We start from the raw sequence: 16050 nt of genomic DNA, 5'->3' as shown, positions 1-16050 counted from the left end.
CTATGATGTGTTACCCTATTACATGGTAAGCGTTGTGCCAGAAAAGGAGACGGTAGAACCACCAGAACAAGAAGAGTTTTACAACTCCTCTGAACATTTGGAAGTAAATGATGATGCAGATAATGAGTGTTCAGACACCTCAAGTGAGCGTGGAAGGGAAGCCGAGAATATCAAGTTTTATGATTTTGCTAACCAACACCCTAGACGCCAAGAACGCTATAGGAGGAAACGAGCAGGAAACAAAGCAAGAGAGAACCTGATGCCCAGGATAAAAGGTAAAACTCACTATTTGATGCTTGTAAAAGCAGAGGATTGTGTAAAAGATCAAATATCAGGAAAATTCTCAAAAAATCAAATAGAACGAACGCGAGAGGAAATAAAACAGGTACGAAAAGCTACAACCGAAACAAAATCACAAAAATTTGAAAAATCAAAAAAAGGAATAACAAAGGACCAAGAGTGGACCAAACTAGAGCGTAAACAGAAATATCAAGAACTGAAACGGTCTTTGAGAGAATATGGACTACGGAAGAAGATAGTGATGGTAAAGGGGAGTCAGAAAAGAGGAACATGAATGTACCATCACACTATCGAAAGTTTACTATGCAGGACAGAAAAATCATCATGACACCACCAGTCAGGGAAAGAACCAACCAAGAATCTTACGATGGGCTTGAAAATGCAAAAAAGATAGACCTCGCAGAACTAGGTGAAAAGCCTCAGCCGGTCTATATAGCTAACGATTTAGAGCCTGAGGAGGAAGCACAGCTAACACAACTTCTCAAGAAGTATAAAGATGTGTTCGCTTGGTCCTATAAAGACCTCAAAGGAGTTGATTCATTGATATGCCAACATACAATTCCTTTGAAATCGGATGCAAAACCTAGCAAACAACGTCCTTATACATATAATGACACATTTGCTAATCGAATCAAATAAGAGATTGATAAACTGATGGAAGCTGAATTCATCTATGAGATCGAACATACAGATTGGGTGTCACCAATTGTGGTAGTTCCCAAAAAGAATGGAAAACTGCGTGTGTGTGTAAACCTCAAGAAGGTGAATGCTGCAACCATAAGGGATAATTATCCCTTGCCAATTACAGAACATGTACTTGAGCGAGTGGCCGGGAAACGGGCTTATTCCTTTCTGGATGGGTTTTCAGGATACAACCAACTGGCAATAGCAAGGGAGGATCAACACAAAACAGCGTTTGCCACAGAATGGGGGATTTATGCGTATCGAGTTATGCCATTTGGCTTAACTAATGCACCAGCCACTTTCCAAAGGTTAATGACTCACGCATTCAAGGAATACCTAAGAATATTCTTAGAAATTTACATGGATGACCTGTGTGTACACTCTCTTCTAAAAGGGGAAACATATGGACCATTTGCAAAAGGTCTTTGAAAAGTGCAGGACATATCGAATCTGTCTTAACCCGGAAAAGTGTGTATTTATGGTTAAGCAAGGACGAATCTTAGGACACATTGTCTCAAGAAATGGCATAACCACAGACCTAGACAAAGTAAAAGTCATTGTAGATCTGTCCAGGCCTACTAATGCGAAACAAGTGCAATCCTTCATGGGACACTGCGGATATTATCGAAGATGCATATACATGTATGCGGTTATCGCACAACCTCTGTATTGTTTGCTAGTCAATTTCGAGTAGACCGAGGAGTGCGAAACTTCATTCCAAAAGCTGAAGGAAAACCTTATATCAGCACCTGTACTAAAGGCACCAGATTGGAAAAAGATATTCCATGTCCACATTGATGCTTCAGCATATGCCATTGGAAGTATTCTAGCTCAACCTGGAGACAGAACAATGGATTTTCTAGTTTGCTATGCGAGCCGACAGTTAAACAGTGCAGAAAAGAACTACACAACCACTGAGAGGGAAGGGTTAGGAATGATTTATGCTGTAAAGAAATTTTGGCATTATTTGCTTGCAAACAAATTTGTGTTCTTCACAGATCATCAAGCTCTTTTGTACCTAGTAAATAAACCTTGCAATACAGGGAGAATCGTACGCTGGTTTATTATATTACTAGAATTTGACTTCACAGTGGTGGTCCCATCTACGAGCGGATCATCTTTCAAGGATACACAACGGGGAAGCTCGTGAAGGAGTAGATGATGCCATACCAGATGCTTATCTTTTCAACATTGAAATGGTACCCAAATGGTCTCAAGAAATTGTTAGTATTCTTTCCTTCGGAAGTGAGTTTGATAATACGGAATGCGGATTCAAACAGCAAACAATTCGACAAACAAAAAACTTCCAGCTGATAGCACGACGACTGTATCATCTTGGATCTGACCTAATCATATGATTATGTATAAATCCGGAAGAATTCGAGTGCTACCTTGAAGAGGCACATGTCCAGGGTTGTGCATTTCATTGTTCAACAGTGAAGACACACCAGAGACTGAAACAGTTAGGGGTTTACTGGCCAACTATGTATGCGGATACACATTCTTATGTTACCAATTGTACGATATGTAGTGCCAAACGACCATTGGATCATGCAACTTTGTTTCAGGTAAACATAACACCTGCATGGAGTCAATATATCATTGACTTCTTAACCACCAGGACGTTCCCTGAGAACATCACAAGAGCACAGGAAAAAGCTATAGAGTTGGAAGCTCGCGACTTTCAATTAATTGAGAACCAACTCTATAAGCGGGGAAAGGACAATCAACTTAGAATCTGTGCAAGTGCAAGCGAATACCTACTGATTCTAGAACATGCACATAGCGGAATAAGTGGAGGCCATTTTTCGGGCGATAAGACGGCAAAAATTGTCTTAACCGTAGGAATTTGGTGGCCTACATTTCACATGGATGCTGAAGAGCTTGTAAAGCGTTGAGATACATGTCAACGCACCAAGATGCCAATAAAAAGAGATGAGATGCCATTACGGCCAATGATGGGAGCAAGAACATTTGCAAAATGGGGCATTGATTTTGTGGGACCTATATCACCCCCTGCATATCGCACCCATACCCAATATATCATTGTGGCTACGGACTATCTCACAATATGGGTCGAAGCCAAAGCAACACAAAAAGCTGATGCACGCACCACGGCACAATTTTTGTATGAGAATGTTTTTGTACGTTATGGGTTACCAATAGAAATTGTCATTGAACATCTGCTAGAGGAATTCATGGTTATACATAGGAAATCCGCACCATACCATCCACAGGCCAATGGGCAAGCTAAGGCCACAAATAAAACACTATGCACGGTTCTCACTAAAATAGTGTCAGAATCAAGAACAGATTGGTATCAGCAGCTACACTCAACACTATGGGCATACAGGGTAGCTTACAAAACATCAATAGGAACAACACCATACAACATGGTATTTGGCCTAAATGCTATACTACCCATAGAGTTTTTAATCCCAACTCTACGAGTAGCAAAAAGCTTGGAATGGACAGTGCATGAGCTCTCTTCAAGGATTGATGATCTTGAAAAGCTAGATGAACTCCGCTTACGAGCTGTCGCTTCAATCTATGCTAAAAAGAGAAGACAAAAGGAATTTTTTGACAAACATGTGCGTACCAAAGAGTTTAAAATAGGTGATTACGTACTTGTTTATACCTTGAAGCAACATGCCAAGAAACTTAAAAAGCGAGGGATGGGACCATTTGTGATTAGTGATCTATCACAAAGTGGAGCTGTCAAGCTTGCTACATTAGCAGGTGAAGAAATGCTAAACTGGATTAGTGGATGTCGACTGAGGAGGTATCATGTACCACTCACACAGGAGATGCTCCAACAAATTCATCAAGGAAAACAAAGAATGAAGGAAAAACAGTGAGTATGGGAGGAAGCTCAAGCCGAAGCACAAGAATGCATTGCAAAAAGATGGCTTCTCCGACAATAACAACAAAGTGGACCACCATTGAGAATAAATGCCATTCGACTGACAAAGTTGGAGGAGGAAACAGTGGAGCCAATAATTATGATAAAAGTGGAGCCAATAATTACGGTAAAAGTGGGCAACAATCAAGTTGAATCAACAGCATTGCTTGATTCGGGTGCTCAAGCAAATTTAATCTCTTACGGATTATACCAACAGCTCAAAGTCACAGATCAACTTCATCCTACTCCTCAAGTACTGGAAAGTAGCACATCACACCCATTGAAAACATTGGGATGGACTATATTGCATGTACAGATACATCAATATATTTACCCACACAAATTCTATGTGGTGACAGATGAAAGCACACAACACCAAATGATGCTGGGGCAACCTTGGCAAAAAGCATACAATGTGCAGATAGATTGGAAAGCAAAGGCGGTCAAAATTCAACATGAACATGAACAACAGGTGATAGCTTTTGCTCAACAATACGAGCATGATCAACTGCAAGCCATGCAATCACTAGAAACAAAGCCCAAAGCACAAATGCCATTAAAGAACATGATACCCGCGACAAACAATCAAGTAAAATCCAACCATGCTAATTACAGACATATGAAGTCACCGGCCGCAATGCAAAGATCTAGGCTACCAAAACCTGGGAAACAAGTATGGATGCAGAAAGATAGAAATGATATGGCAGATAAACAACAATGTAACAAAAGGATTCCAACAAAGCAGACGGTTAAACCACAAACCAAGATCATAAAAAAGATGTGGATCCCAAAGAAAATGCTTAGCCAGAACCCAAATGTCACTCACATTTGGATACCAAAGCAAAAGCCAAAGGAATTACCTTCAGTACAAGCAACAATGGAAAGCAGACAGTGGCATTTCAAAAAGGAAAACCGACATATATGGATGCCGATGAAAGACAAACCAGTGGCAAACAAGAAAGAGCCAAACCATCTACAAAAATCGGCAGCAACAAAATACCAATAGAGAGTCAAGGTCATAAGGTCCATAGCTATTACATCCCAGCCAATTCTATCCTTAGAAACAGCTACGACTCCATCAATAGTGTCGGCAAAGCAATTTCCTTTTGCAAAAAAGACAATTAAGCAGAGAGCAACAGAGTTACAGCTGTTACTTGCAAAGAAAGCAGGAAACCTTGACGGCGAATTCCAATAAGCATCTTGCTTATTCCCTTCTCTTGCACAGCATTAATTTTTCCATGCATTGACACATAAAGTAGGGCCACATTAATCGGCCAGGCATTAGCACAACTTTTTTTAACCTATACACGGCACATACTCTGAGGCGAAACCTTGTCATCCGGGAGAACTCCGGCTAGGAGGGGGGAGGCATTCTAGAGGCACTCTCAAATGCGGAACCAATGACAGAAACAACAAAAAAGGGCATGATTTTTGACTATTTTAAGGGTTGTTGTTTGATTGCGAAATTTTCTGGAATAACCCAAGTACATATGCCCTTATACAGCATGAATCTACAGGTATATGGGGCCAAACGCCAAATCAAGCCCCTAGGTGTGTGTATATAAGTAGAAATAGCCATTTTTCATGCAAAATATTAGTAAAACGGAGAAATCCGGCCATAAAAATTGCATGTGAGTGTAAATAATGTGTTGCGGTGATGTTTGTGATTTATTATGATTTTTGGGGATTTTCTGGGTTTGATTTGCTATTTTCCTTTTAATTTTTCTAATTTTCGGCAGAAAAACTTCAAAAATACAAAAACAGGTGAAAAACAGTTGTAATGAAAAACAAAAAATATGGTGATGATCAGTGACTATAGGACAACCTATGGTACAGTGGGGGTGCAATTATGAGACTGGACCGGAAAGCGTGTTTTGGCCAGGTTTTGACCGAAATGCCAAATTTCTGGTAAACAGAGCAAATGGAGTCCAAATCAAGAAATTTTTGAGCCTAAACCGCATCTCGCAAGAAGATAGGAGCACATGTCAAATTTCATGAAAAGTGGTTCGGAGACCTCCATTATAAGAAATTTTTAGCTCATTCTCACTATTGACTCTGTGGAGAGAGCTTCTGCCACCTAGAGCGGATTGACCTTCCAGCAGCTTCTACGACGCGCACGACTACCCGACGAGCTCCAGACATGAGAGGTAGGCTCACCACCTTGAGCTTTTCGCGCATGTTTGTCATTATGTCGCGAAAACTAGCGTAGGGGTCACACACAAAGCGAGCGGTAGAGACCTACAAGTAGAGACGGCGGCCTAACGGCTAACCCAAAAGCAACAAGACTTCATCGGCAGCTTACCCTAGTCTAGGAGACCAGTCCTGGATGGCCAAAGGCAGTAGGAAACCATCGGGAAAAACCCTAATTCCCATAAAACCTCAAGAGGCCACCAAAGGGGAAATCGGCGAAACGACGACCAAATGCTACCAAAATTCACGGGTAGGAGCATCTCGACATGCTCGACAAGTCTATATGACCCTTATGACCAAAAAGTGACCCGAAGCGGCACTAAATTTCAAAAACGGCATCAGACACACAAAGCGTCAAATTGCACTTGCGGCCAAACCACAAGTCCGTTTGCCACCAAACTTCACGAGCGGCTTTCCTAAACCATCAACAACCAAATCCTATGGTGGTAGACCACCACAAATCATCAAAGGTATGTAAACGCAACCACGGGTGCTTCTAGAGCGACAAATTGCCAAATGGAGCTCCAGTGAAGCCAAAGTCGACGGAAACCATACGGCAAGGATCCCCAAGGGGTCGGAAAGCTATGGAGATCAACATCGAGAAATTTCATCGCCAAAAAGCACTCCAAAAGTCAGAAAACGGCTCAGAGGCTCTGAAGTCCACACAGGGAGTTATACTTTTTTGTTGAAATTAGGCTCAAAAGGGACTTAGGGGAGCAAAGGGCAAGCACTGGGAGCACTAGCACTGAAAAAATCACCAAGAGACATCCTACGCATAGGATGTCTCAAGCGCACTTTTTGGCACAAACTCCAACATCTTTTATCATGCACATTTTTTGAATGACATTTACAAGCCATACACCAAGTTTCATCACATTTGGACCAAGTTTGACCTCATATGCATGGAAAAACGCAAAGTTACGACATAGAGGCAATAATGGGCCAAAGACCTACCAAATCTTGTCCAAATCCCATGAAACTTGCACAACACATTCACCAACACATCAACAAACAATCTGTGTGGTCAGGAAGAAAAAATGATGAAATAGACATCCTACGCGTAGGATGTCTAATTGACCTTTTTGACATGCAAGGGATGTTTTATCATTCCAGATCCAATTACCTCATCATCAAGAGCCCATATGTCAAGTTTGAAGCCATTCTAATCACTTTTGACCCTCAACACCTTCAAGATACACTTTTTGAGCCCAAAAATACCTCACAGAGCCTTACAAGCATCAAATCTTGTCCAAATTCAAATCCAAGAACATGGCCATGTTCCATAGGCCAAGAACAACCCACAGAACAAGTTTCATGTCATTTTGATGAAAAAAACATCCTACGTGTAGGATGTCTCAAGCATAAATTTAGCCTTCTGTGCAAAGAATGACATCATGGGAGCCAATACCATGGTGCAATGAGCCCATATACCAATTTTTAACCCATTTGGACATCAATTGCTACCTATGATGGACATTCTACCCAAATTGTGACCTAAAGCCTGATTCAGCCCAAAAATCAACTTTTTTGATATCCAAATTCAAATCCAAGCATATAGCCATGTTCCATGAGCCTTACATTACCTGCATGTCAAGTATGAACCAATTCTGATGAAAAAGACATCCTACGCGTAGGATGTCTAGATAGAAATTTTTGACCAGATTTGCACTGTGAGCACATGCACAGCTTCACAAGTTCCGTTTAATCTTTAATTTCAATTTTCAAGTCATTTGGATAAGTAAAACTCAGTTTCGCAGCTACTATGGAAAAAACGCTAACTTCTGACTACTGAGTGCAACAGGATCTATGGCAGCCGCAAAGTCACCGGCAAAGAGGAAAAGAATGACCATCAAAGATTATCTGGACAAAGTGGAACCCTTTGTCATTCCAGAGGGAACACTAAAGCCCACCAGCACCTGGATACAAGAACATTTGTTGGAGTCAAATGACCTAAAGATCTACCAGGGAGTGTTCAAAGACAATGAAGGCAATGTAATAGAGCTACCAATGCTGCCAAGAGAACTCAATGAATTTGTACGAAGCAAAATGGCCGGCTACTTGGAGAAAATTGACCTCCACAACTACTTCGAAGCAATACCAGCAGGAGTGGACATCAAAAGAGTATGGGACTTTGTAACAAGCATCAAAGAGGATGGAGTGGCCAAGGTAACAGATTTACAAGGCAGACCAGATACAGAGATCATAATCACGAAGCGGGTGGTAGCCCATGCACTAGACCTCCCCAATGAGGGAGACAATGTGACAAAAAGAAGGGATGAAGTCAAAGTGTACAAAGAGAAAAAGGCAAATTACACCTTTGAAGACATTGCCAACCCAAAGGTGGCAATTATGAGCCAGTTGTACAACCAGTACTTCCACATGTGCACTAAGAGGCCACAGAAGTACAGGATGCCGCCAGGTGCAATTGCCACAACGTTTACTTGGGCAATGACGAAGGGCACCCCAAAGATAATCAACTATGCGGCATACATACATGACATCTTAGTAAAGATGGGCAACAAAAAACCAAGATACATAGTGCCAGGAGAACTGATCACCAAGGTGGTTTATGGGGCACTACACACTAAAGGAAGGTGGCCTGATCCCCCATCTCAGAATGATTGGCTGAGAATCAAAGAAGACAAGGAAGATGAGCCGCAAAGGGCACCAAGGGTGGCTACGAGATTGAAGAGACGGCTGGAGCCACTTGAAGAGGAGCAACCCGAGCAGAAGAAAGGAAAGAAGGAGTTTTCTCAAGTGCCGGCAAAAGAAACCAGGTCTCAGAAAGCGGCAAGACTCGAAAGGCTGGTGGAGAGTTTCCGAGCAAAAAGAGCCCTCAAGGGTGATTTAAACGAACTCTGGAATCCATCTCTCGAGTCTATGTCCGGATCTTCTAGAAGAATGCAAAGGGACCGCTTTGAAGATTATATCAAGAATTTCGAGATTCTTGATGCTGCAGCGGAAAACATTCCCCATGTCCCTTTCACCGAGGAGGAAGTGGAGCAGATAAGGCAGACACTGCTAGATGAACAAGAAAGCCAAGAAAGAGAAAGAAAAACAAAAGCAGATAGGGACTTAAAAGGCAAACTGGAAGCTTTACCAGATAGCCCTAAACCCATCCCACAGCCATCTCCACCACCCTCACCACCTCCCACCTCCCTCACCACCTCCCAGCAGCCCTCCACCACAAGATAAGGAGGCTGAGGACAAACAAGATGAAAGGCAAGCTGAGGAGCAAGAGCAAAGGCAGGAACCTAAGCCAAAGGAAGAGGCCAAGCCTGAGTCTGAGCAAAAAGGATTAGATGAGGCCTACTACGTATTTTTGGACCTGCTAGCTGCAGACTATACAAAGGAAGAAGCCGCCACAGTTGCATTCGACTTGGCGAGGATAGGGCATAAAGAACAGATGCAAGGCATCCGGCTAGTGGAGCTAAAAGAAATTGCTACCGACACGGTAGACCTACACCCGCCCTCCAATGACTGGGACGTGGTGATGAAAAAGCTTGCTAGATTGCGAGCACAATCCATGGCTTCAGAGAAAGAAATGACAACTCTCAAGGCCACTGAAGAACAGATCAAAAAGGAGGTAGATTCTCTACAAACACAAAGCCAAAGGCAAAAAGAGAGAGAAGATGACCTGCAGGCCAGCTTGGCAACAGCTCTACAAAACTGCCAAGCAATGGAAGAAGCAAATGAGGCAGCAGCAAAAAGAATACAAGCAGCTGAAGAAGAGTGTCTGCAGCTCAGCAAGTCATTGCGAGATGCCGAAAGAGAAAGGGATAATCTCACACTACAGCTGGCCAAAGAATCGAAAGAAGTAGAGGCCATGAGAAATGCCAAAGAAAAAGCAGAGATAGAACAAGAAGCAAGCCTGGATGAGGTCCTTGAGCTCAAGGACCAACTAAAAGTCAAAGATCAAACCATCAAGAGGCTGCGAGCATCACCTGCTAGAGTCAAAGCTACGAGCTCGACTCAAATCATTTTCGAGAGTCAACTATATGAAGAGCAAATGCAGGAACTTCAGAAGGAGCTGACTCTCGAGAAAAATCAGAGGTTAATGATGGCTGAAGGTTCTATCGTAATGCAAACAAGAATGGAGGAGGGCCAAAAAGCCCTGCAAGAAGAAGCGGAAAACATAAAGAAAAAGCTCGAGGAGGCGGAAAGAGTAAACGTTGAACTTAATGACCTCCTCGTGAATATGGGCGGAGAAGCTGATGCGGAAAATAAAACACTCCTCAGGCAAATTGAGGAGTTGAAAGGCCAGCAAGGAGGAGAAGCAGAAAGCTCAGGGCCAGCCGCCAATGAGGGCATCGACCTCGAAAATGTGGCAGATCCTGTGGACACACATATGCAAGAGGAAAGCATAGCAGGATCCTCTCAAGAGCCACAGGATCTAACACAAGAAGAGGAGGAAAAATTGCGTAAGGCAATAGAGGAAGAGCTAAGAGAAAGCACGAAGGAAGCCTTGGAATGGGAGCAGAGGGTCTTCAAATCTATGACAATTCAGAAGATCGACGCCAGCAATCTCAGGCGCGAGTGGCTTCAACTCTCTCTCCCATATCCATTGTTGAAATATGAGGCAGCAACAATAAACAAGCGGATCAGAGAAGAGCCAACGGAACCTCTCTACAATGCAGACACCTCAAAGCCAGAAGAAGTTAAGCTTATAGTGGATTCTCAGCCAAAGTGGAGGAAGGCTCGGCTTACCAAGTACCCACAATACCTAATCCACATGGTAGAGACACCTAAAGATATCAGAGACAATCTCAGCTTATGTCCCCTACCAAGGGTTAGAACGTGGAAGGCACAACAAATTTTGCAAAGAAGCCAACCCACTTGGCTGAATTACCCAAAGCTGCCGGGCGTGAAGGCAGGTGAGAGAATAAGTGTCCAATACATGGTGAAAACCCTAACGGGCGCCATAAAGTTGTTCACTGGCTCACCTGACCTTACATCCATTATGATGAGGAAGATTTGCAGAACCATCTTAGCAATGTTCGAGACCTTCAAGCCAGGCTAGGTGACCAACATCATATTCTTCTTCCAAGATACATACAGATGTGCTTATGATCTCTCAGGTCAGCCTTCCAAGGAGGTGATACATGCGCTGTATCAAAGAATCATGTTTCAACCATCCTATCACCTCCAGGCTTTTGAAAGAAGCATTCTATACGGGGTTCTTCACCATGAATACAGAGATCTTTGGCCCAACAATGCTGAACCTACATGCCAGGTACGAATCACTGCTAAAGATGCAGACAACGATCAGATGAAGCAGCAGATCAAGGCCAAGTCGGGGTCGACATGAGCAAGGAGGGGGGGAGTGTTAGAAGCTGGACACACCCCACGGCATCTAACTACTCAGAGGACTATTATTTTTGTAATTATTTATTCATTAAGGAAAACCCGATTTTTCACCTTGTAATTATTGGGACTTACAGAAGTTTCCAGATTATATCCCAGTTTTGATAGTTAGATTGAGTAGATGGTTGATTTTGTAACTTTAGGGTTTGAGAAGTTGTAAGGTATATATACCACTTTTTGACCTTAATGAAAGACCCTTTTGTCATTTTAAAGGAGGTTTTGAAGTCTGTGAGTGAACGTACTGTGTACGAGAGAGAGAGAGTGTGAGCTTCATCTTGACGCTACGTGTGCTCCTGTGGTCGGAATCAAGTGCGGAGAAGTGCAGTGTGTTGCCCCCGACTAGAGCTACGCGCCAATATCAACATTGCGCGCGTACGGTCCAGCTTTGCGAGCTCCTTCTACGAGCTTCATCGGTTGTTTGGGTGAGCATACGTTGTCCGATTTTGCATTGCAGCATATCCACGCGTTCACATTGAGTAGAACTACACATTAGGAACTTTAGATTTCGGAAACGAAGACCTGCAGATTTGGGCCAGACATCCTACGTGTTTCTGCACCGGGTGTTTTGGGTCCGGATTTTGGTTCATAGACCTTAGGGACAGTGACCTATTGGTATTAGTAGGGTCTCCTTCAAGTTCTATGGTGTTTCGAGATTGTTTGATGGGTGTTCGGCTCTAGAAAGCATTGTAGGAAGTTTCCTCTCTTGCACTCTTGAAGGCTGTGACTTAGACAATTGGTATAGACCTCTGTAGGAATTGGTTAGGAGTCAGTCGAGTGTAGGTTGACACCTTATGCTTGCTTCCACGTGCCTGCGGGTCGAGCTTCGTCCTTAGCTGACATTACATGTTAGGTGAGTTCTCACTGCGATGACGTCCGTCGCGGTGTATCCGTCCAACAAACTCAACATCTGAAATGTCTTCATATTCGACTCAGTCAGGAGCCGGAACCACAGTGTGATATAAGCACATACTCACCTTTTATAAGACTAATTTCCATGGAGCTCAAGTTTACTCGAATCCTAATGAAGAGTGTTCCATTTGTATTGATGACCACGACATAGAGTTTGAACAGGAAATCAAAGCAAAAAAACAAGGAAAAATGTATATGGATAAAAACGGGACTCAGTATGTAAAAGTGGAAAATCCTGATGTACTAGACAAATGGGAGTTAGAAGTGAATACAATAATTCCGAATATGGCAGATAAAGAAGGTCCATCGACTTTAGAATTTAAGGGACACGATCAAGTTGATCTAAAACCTTTGAAACGGCTTAGCACGGATAATCCTAGGATTGGAGTCTATTGTTGGGAGGTACGCTCCCACTCAAACCTTTCACAGAAGATCACGGTTGGTTGATGGTGCACCCCTGAGGGGGATCCCACCTGTCAGGTTACCTGCACCTTCGTGGGTTTGCCACCCATCGGCTCGCATACATGTTATACTCCTTGGTCCGTGTTTCAAGACGGGTCGGATGGAAAGCCCAAAGTGCCAGCGTCTCGAGCGCACATGTGCGTAAAGCCCGCCATGAGTGGCACACGCTTCGTGCCTCGATCGACCGGAGCGCACCCGCCGCCTCCATTCGCTTCCCTCCCAGCAATTTCAAGCACTTTTTAACTCTCTTTTCAAAGTCCTTTTCATCTTTCCCTCGCAGTACTTGTTCGCTATCCGTCTCTTGCCCATATTTAGCCTTGGATGGAATATACCACCCACTTAGGGCTGCATTCCCAGACAGCCCGACTCGTCGATGGTGCCTCATGGAGTGACAGGGTCCAAGATCGACGGGGGTCTCACCCTCCCTAACGCCCCTTTCCAGGGGACTTGGGCCCGGTCCGTTGCAGAGGATGCCTCTCCAGACTACAATTCGCACGGCAGGGCCGCGTGATTCTCAAGAAGGGCTCTTTCCGGTTCGCTCGCCGCTACTAGGGAAATTGTGGTTAGTTTCTTTTCCTCCACTTAGTGATATGCTTAAACTCAGCGGGTAGCCTTGCCTGATCTGAGGTCCGTGCATTCGTTTTTGGGCCTCCGCAGGGGGAGGGGACGAGCGCAGGGGGGACGTGCTCTTGTCCCCTCCCCCCCTGCTCCTCGATCACGGAGCCCTTTCTCGACACAGCGGCACCGGCCACGCCCCGGCTGCAGAAGCCGATCGCCGTGAAGGGCATACCTCGTACTCAGGGAGCGTAACCACCTTGCGGCGGGGGTCGTCGCATATTGCCATCGATGCATTTCAGCCGACCACGCGGCGACGCGCTCGCCCCTCGGTCATCGCCCCCGTGAGGGGGGGCGACATGTCGAGGGAGGCGCCCTTGGACGGCCATCTCCGCCGCACCCCCCCCACCCCCCCCCCCCCCCCCACCATCCCGGGAGTGGGATGGGGGGAGGAGTCAGGGTGGGGGTCATGTGGACGAACAGGCAGACATGCCCTTGGACAAGCCGCGGGCGCAAGTTGCGTTCAAAGACTTGATGATTCACAGAATTCTGCAATTCACACTACGTATCGCATTTTGCTCGTTCTTCATCGTTGCAAGAGCCAAGATATCCGTTTTTGAGAGTCGTTTTCTTTACGTGATTCGCGACCCCCGGAGGGAGCCACCTCAGTCCAAGATTTCGTTCAGCTATGTGTGTCACCCCTCAGCCCCCCCTTCCCCCCCCGCGGTGCAAGGAGGGAGAGGGACAGAAAGGTTGATCGAGCGGCCACGTGCCTCGCGGCACGGAGGAGGGGGGCCGCCCACGCAGCGGGGCGAAGGGAAAGCGTCCTTGCCCAGCGCCCCGCCGCACGGCCGATGGATGGCCCCGGCCCCCGCCTCGCCCCCGTGCCAGAGATGGGACACAGTGGGCGAGGCGGGGGTGGCCGCGCCTCCGGGCGCGGCCCCTCATGTACGTCATGGTTCGCATCCCAATGGGATGTGTGTCAATGATCCTTCCGCAGGGTCACCTACGAAAACCTTGTTACGACTTCTCCTTCCTCTAAATGATAAGGCTTAATGAACTTCTCACAATGTCACCGGCGGTGAACTACCATAGTTGCCGTGATCCGAAAACTTCAGTGCACCATTCAATCAGTAGGAGCGACGGGCGGTGTGTACAAAGGGCAGGGACGTAGTCAAAACGAGCTGATGACTCGCGCTTACTAGGAATTCCTCGTTGAAGATCAATAATTGCAATGATCTATCCCCATCACGATGAAATTTCAAAAGATTACCCGGGCCTATCGGCCCTGGTGGTAAACTCGTTGAATTCATCAGTGTAGCGTGTGTGTGGCCCAGAACATCTAAGGGCATCACAGACCTATTATTGCCTCAAATTTCAATGGCCTAGACGGCCATAGTCCCTCTAAGAAGTTGGCCACGAAGAGGATCCTTCATGTAACAAGTTAGCAGGCTGAGGTCTCGTTCGTTAACCGAATTAACCAGACAAATCACTCCACCAACTAAGAACGGCCATGCATCACCACCCATAGAATCAAGAAAGAGCTCTCAATCTGTCAATCCTTACTATGTCTGGACCTGGTAAGTTTCCCCGTGTTGAGTCAAATTAAGCCGCAGGCTCCACTCCTGGTGGTGCCCTTCCATCAATTCCTTTAAGTTTCAGCCTTGCGAACATACTCCCCCCGGAACCCAAAAACTTTGATTTCTCATAAGGTGCTAGCAGAGTCATGAAAGTAACATCCGCCAATCCCTAGTCGGCATTGTTTATGGTTGAGACTAGGACGGTATTTGATCGTCTTCGAGCCCCCAACTTTCGTTCTTGATTAATGAAAACATCCTTGGCAAATGCTTTTGCAGTAGTTCGTCTTTCATAAATCCAAGAATTTCACCTCTGACAATGAAATACGAATGCCCCCAACTGTCCCTATTAATCATTACTCCGGTCCCAAAGACCAACACAATAGGACCAGAGTCCTATCGTGTTATTCCATGCTAATGTATTCAGAGCATAGGCTTGCTTTGAGCACTCTAATTTTTTCAAAGTAACATCGCTGAATCCGCGTCCCAGCCAATTAAAGCCAGGAGTGCGTCCCCGATAGAAAGGGAGGAGCGACCAGTGCACACCAAAAGAGGCGGACCCCTTGCCCCGCCCCGAGATCCAACTACGAGCTTTTTAACTACAACACCTTAAATATACGCTGTTGGAGCTAGAATTACCACGGCTGCTGGCACCAGACTTTCCCTCCAATGGATCCTCTTTAAGGGATTTAGATTGTACTCATTCCAATTACTAGACTTGAAAAAGCCCAGTATTGGTATTTATTGTCACTACCTCCCCATGTCGGGATTGGCTCTCCAATCAAAAGCAATTGTTCCCATGACTTGGACACAGTAGCTGGTGGAATTTGAAAGCAGTGACATGCCCCCAATGGATCTACTAAGTACATCATCTAGGGGATAAATGTATGATATTGAAGAAGAAAAAGAGCATCCTACTGATGCCAAAGATGAGCTCCAAAGTTGGATAGAAGAGATGCCAGAAGTATCTGACAAGGAGTACATTAAATACAAACTCAAAGTGCTAGAGTTGACGGCCCTTCTGATGCTCAAACCTTATGAGCACGTCAAAAAAATTGCCCATGAAATAGTGTCCCTACCTTTGATGAAACAAGAAGCACTACTTAT

The 16050-nt window shown here is 44.9% G+C and overlaps 1 non-coding gene and 1 pseudogene across 1 annotated transcript; both read right to left on the bottom strand.

Moving 5' to 3' along the window:
• Positions 1–13839: 13839 nt before the first annotated feature.
• Positions 13840–13991, bottom strand: LOC147443394 (5.8S ribosomal RNA). Its single transcript, XR_015190329.1, has one exon. It is a non-coding gene; the product is annotated as a 5.8S ribosomal RNA (ribosomal RNA).
• Positions 13992–14349: 358 nt separating this feature from the next.
• On the bottom strand, positions 14350–15809 carry LOC147443393 (18S ribosomal RNA; annotated as a pseudogene).
• Positions 15810–16050: the final 241 nt, after the last annotated feature.

The sequence above is a fragment of the Adiantum capillus-veneris genome, chromosome 14, assembly GCF_014529385.1.
Source record: "Adiantum capillus-veneris isolate H3 chromosome 14, ASM1452938v2, whole genome shotgun sequence".
Classification (NCBI taxonomy): Eukaryota; Viridiplantae; Streptophyta; class Polypodiopsida; order Polypodiales; family Pteridaceae; genus Adiantum; species Adiantum capillus-veneris.
The sequence above is the reverse complement of the archived record's forward strand: the minus strand, read 5'-3'. Positions and strand labels throughout refer to the sequence as shown.